Genomic DNA, 4,742 nt, shown 5'->3' on the forward strand with positions numbered 1-4,742 from the left:
ATTTGTACTTTTAGCTACACATATAGTAAAAACTTCTATATGAAAGAAAATACACTATAATCTAAGTGGGAAGAAAAACAATTCTCTGAGAAAATATTGCAAATATATAATAAACAAAGAGACAGAAACCATCGTGTATAAAGAGCTTCTATAAATCAACAAGAAAAAAACCAAACTACCCATTAGAACAAGAAAAGAAACACAAACATGAATTCACAGAAAAACAAATGCAAATGGCCAGTAAACATAGAAATAGATGCACAAGCACATCAAAAGCCAAATATAGGCAAAATTTTAAAATATGGGATATCATTTTAAAAGAAAAATATTAGCAAATATTAAAATGTTTGAGAATACAGTAGATACAAAACTCTAAGATCCTGTTGGTAGTATAAATGACAAGCCTATTGGAGAGAATATTGGTAGTAGCTATTTCAACAGAAAATGCACATTCCCTTTGTCCTAGTAATTGTAGAGGTAAATTGTCATGTCTCCAATGTTCAAAAACACAGAATGATTCTACACTTCCCTCCTGGGTCAAGTTCCTGGGTCAAGCCTCAGCCTGGTTTGCAAGGCCCTCCATAATCTGTGGCCACCTATACATTCACTGCTACTCCCCACACAACAGCTTGTCACCCCATGTCTGACAGATGCCAAGTAGCACCGCCGTCCTCCATGTCTTTCTTCATGCTGTTTCATGTTTTCAAAGGGCCCTCCCTCCTCGCTTCTACCTCTCCCCAACTTGTTTCAAGCTTAAGCCCAAACTCCATCTTCTTCATGAAGCCAGGTCCTTAGCACAATGCAATACCAAGTAAGGGCTTTACTGTTAACCCTTAAGCATCTACTCTCTCAGATGATTCCCTAATTCTTTTGGATGTGTTTTCTTTACAATGATGTTGAAAGTTTCTTGAAGACAAGAAATACTTTGAGCTTCCTGTAAAAAGGCAGTACAGTTTACGGGGTTTTAATATCAGACAGACCTAGGTTGAAACTTGATCTGCCATCTTTTTTTCACCTGTGTTTCAAGTTATTTTACCTGTACGCTTATAATACATGTAATTAATTGTTACTATAACGATTATGCTTGCTTACCTGCTCTCTGCATCATACTTGCCCCATCCCATCGATGCCAAAATAGAATTAAGCCTGTGTAAGGTGGTCAGCAAACTCTTCTTGCAAGTTGATTAGCTAGAGGTCCAAATTGTCATGTGTTCTAGAAACATGTAAAAAAAAAATAAGAAAGTAAAAAGAAATTGGGCCACTTTCTTATACGACATACAAAAATAAACTCAAAATGGATTAAAGACTTAAATGTAGGAACTGTAACCATAAAACTTCTAGAAGCAAACAAAAGTCAGCTAACTTTTTGACATCAGACTTACCAATATCTTTTTGGATATGTCTCCCTGGCCAAGGGCAACAAAAACAAAATAAACAAATGGAACTACATCAAACTAAAAAGGCTTTGTACTGCAAAGGAAACAAGAAAACGAAAGACAACCTACTGAATGGAGTAAGATATTCACAAATGATACATCTAATGAGAGGTTAATATCAAAAATATATAAGGAACACAATATAGCTTAACACTAAGAAAACAAACAATCCAATTTAAAAATGGTAGAGGAAAATGGTATTTCCAGAGGACACACCCATGGCCAACAGACATATGAAAAGATGCTCAACATCACTAATCATCAGGGAAATGCAAATTAAAACCACAATGAGATACTACCTCACATGTGTTAGAATGGCCATCCTCAATATTCAACAAACAACAAGTGCTGGCGAGGATGTGGAGAAAGGGAACTCTTGTGCACTTGTTGGTGGGATTGAAAATTGGTGCAGTCACTATGGAAAACAGTATAGATATTCTTCAAAAAAATGAAAAATATACCTGCTAGATGACCTAGCAATATCACTTCTGGGTATTTATCTGAAGAAAACAAAAACACTAATTTGAAAAGACATACGCTCGACAAAATAAAGAGGCAACCAACCGAATGGGAGAAGATTTTGAAAAGACATGCACCTCTATGTTCATTGCACCATTATTTACAATAGCTAAGACATGGAGATATGGATACAATGTAGGTGTCCATTGATAGGTGAATGGATAAAAAAATTATACATATATATATATATATATAATGGAATATTACTCAGCAATAAAAAAGAATGAAATCTTGCCTTTTGCAACAACATGGATGGGTCGAGAGGGTGTTTTGCTAAGTAAGATAAGTCAGAGAAAGACAAATATCATATGATTTAACTTATATGTGGAATCTAAAAAGAATGAAGAAACAAAACAGAAACAGCCCCATAGGTACAGAGAACAAGATGATGGTTGCCAAAGGGAAGGTGGTGGAGGGATGGACAAAAAGAAAAAATAATTTAAATAAAAAATAAAATTGCCATGTGTCCTCTCACATACACTCTGTCACACACTGTGTGTCTGCATATGTGTGTGTTTTCTCACTCATTCGTTCACTCACGCATTTATCTAAGAAGAAATCCTTTTAGTTTGCTTTTACACAGGCTAGTAACTATTCTCAGTTTCGAACTAGCCAAAGAATCAATCTTGACTCGGTTGCTAAGAAACTCTGTCTTTGGAGCAGAAGTTAAGTATCAATTTCCCCATGCTTTAAAGAACATATATTTAACTAAATGACTTCCTCAGAAATATTGATTCATTCCGAAAGCATTTAAATACTATGGAAAACAAGTGGAGTTTTATGTGGAAGCTGCATCTTGACAGTGAAGTAGACATGAGTTTAAGAAAAACATATTTACACATATAATCCCCATCTTGTTCTGAGAGAAAATAGACTTTAATGTAGTAATAGGACTATTTATATAATGAACTCTCATGGGCTATTGCACAAATAATGGTTCCCGAACTGTAGGAATGTTTTAATGTAAAACTGCCTTTGTGAACTTTCATAAGAATTTGGTTTTATGATTATATCAAAGGCTGAATTTATATGAGCAAATGAAGCTTTGTGAAGACATGAAGACATTTTCTAATGGAGCATCATAATTAGAAGCACATTTTCTCAAAAGATGTGTTTTGAAAATGCTTGTGCCTCTTCACAGTGCTAATGTCTTGCAAAGGATTCTCTTGGTCAGCAACTGGCTTCACAAGCATTCTCGGACCTCAGTGAGCCCTGCTCCAGGGAGGTTTGCCAGCCAGCCTGTGAGATGTTTCTGCAAGAACTTTTGGCTGCTTTAACTGCCTAAAGCAAATGTTTGTTTGCTGCAGTACGTGAATCAAATGCTTTTGTGTGAAAACACTTGCTAGAGAAACAAATGTTTGTTTTGGTAATCGACATTTGGACTGTTGGAACGTTACCACTTAAGATATTGGTTTGAGAAATATACATTTAATTTGGAAAGCACCAGTTAGGATCAAGCATGTGACACAAATCTAGGCTGTTAGGAAATTAGGTTGAAATTGGACCCAAATTTTTCACTTCCCCTTGTCAGATCCGACTAGGAAAGTGGTGCCTTGTTTTTTTACATGTTGCTGTATAACGTTACTGAGCAACAACATAAAAGCAAAAAGGGATTCACTTCCTTCTAGAAGTGTATGACTTATAAATTATCAAAGATGGCAGCAAGAATGTATTTATCTAGTATTAATATTTAAATGCCATTTTCCTATTGCAGGTACCACATGCGCCATATTAATCTTTTAGATTAGACTTAGTACAAATTGATGTTTCCTAAACGGAAGATTTCTCCTTACAGTTCACTTTTGATTATCCATGATAACTGGCAGGAGGAAAAGTACAAATACTCCAAAACAGCAGATAATACAGAAATGAGCTTTGGCTTCAGAGAGTATTAAATTTTTTAGTAGCAGAAACTAATTACATTTTTAAGGGAGAGAGATGTTCAGAAGGAAGCTTGATGGACAAGAGGGTCATTTTTATTTTAAATATATTGTATTTGATCATAGATAATCCATGAATAGAAAGTCAGACTATAGTATACTGAGGTGGAGCCTGAAAACCAGAGCCAAAAGTGTTTTTAATTAAATATTTTATTTCTTTCCTGTACATTTTATTTTTTATTTTTATTTTATTTTATTTATTTATTTTTGACATGTATGAGACCAAGCGTCCCTGGCTGCTACAGGAGTATAACAGACAGGTATAGGTAAGAAACAACTTAATTTTGAGCAGGGGGAACGACAACACAGCACTTAACAGCTATATTGTAGTCTGAATCCTGCTTTTCCTGTACATTTTAAAGCATATTTTCAGTTCTGATGAAAGTCAGGAGTATATATATAAATGCATTTGATTTTTCTACCACTATGTTTGAGTTTTCTCTTTTGTGAAAATAAACCGCAGGATTCAGATTCATCTGAAAATTTATGAGCTGAAACCTATAATCAAATCATTATGTACTTAATAATAAAATAAAATTATAGCCCAAATTCTTTGCTGCTGGCCTTAGTCCTATTTGATTTTTAGCTTAAAAAAAAATCATGTTTTGAAGTAGAGAAGGAAGCCAGTATCAGTTCAAAATAGCCAAATAGAAAGATTATTCGTTAGAATGTCAAGAAAAATGACTTTGTATCCTGAATCCACCCATTGCTGTTTCCAGTTGTAAATTTCATTCCACTGTTGAGAAAGATAAGTGATATAATTCATGTATATTTGAAGTACTTTGAGCTCCCCAGAACTTAATAATTCAAAGTATTACAGTAAATTCCCATTTATTCTGAATCCAAA

The 4,742-nt window shown here is 34.5% G+C and overlaps 1 non-coding gene across 1 annotated transcript; it reads right to left on the reverse strand.

Moving 5' to 3' along the window:
- Window positions 1-4,107: 4,107 nt before the first annotated feature.
- Window positions 4,108-4,239, reverse strand: LOC117036510 (small nucleolar RNA SNORA63). The gene has a single exon (XR_004425401.1). It is a non-coding gene; the product is annotated as a small nucleolar RNA SNORA63 (small nucleolar RNA).
- Window positions 4,240-4,742: the final 503 nt, after the last annotated feature.

This window comes from Rhinolophus ferrumequinum, chromosome 16 (assembly GCF_004115265.2).
Source record: "Rhinolophus ferrumequinum isolate MPI-CBG mRhiFer1 chromosome 16, mRhiFer1_v1.p, whole genome shotgun sequence".
NCBI lineage: Eukaryota > Metazoa > Chordata > Mammalia > Chiroptera > Rhinolophidae > Rhinolophus > Rhinolophus ferrumequinum.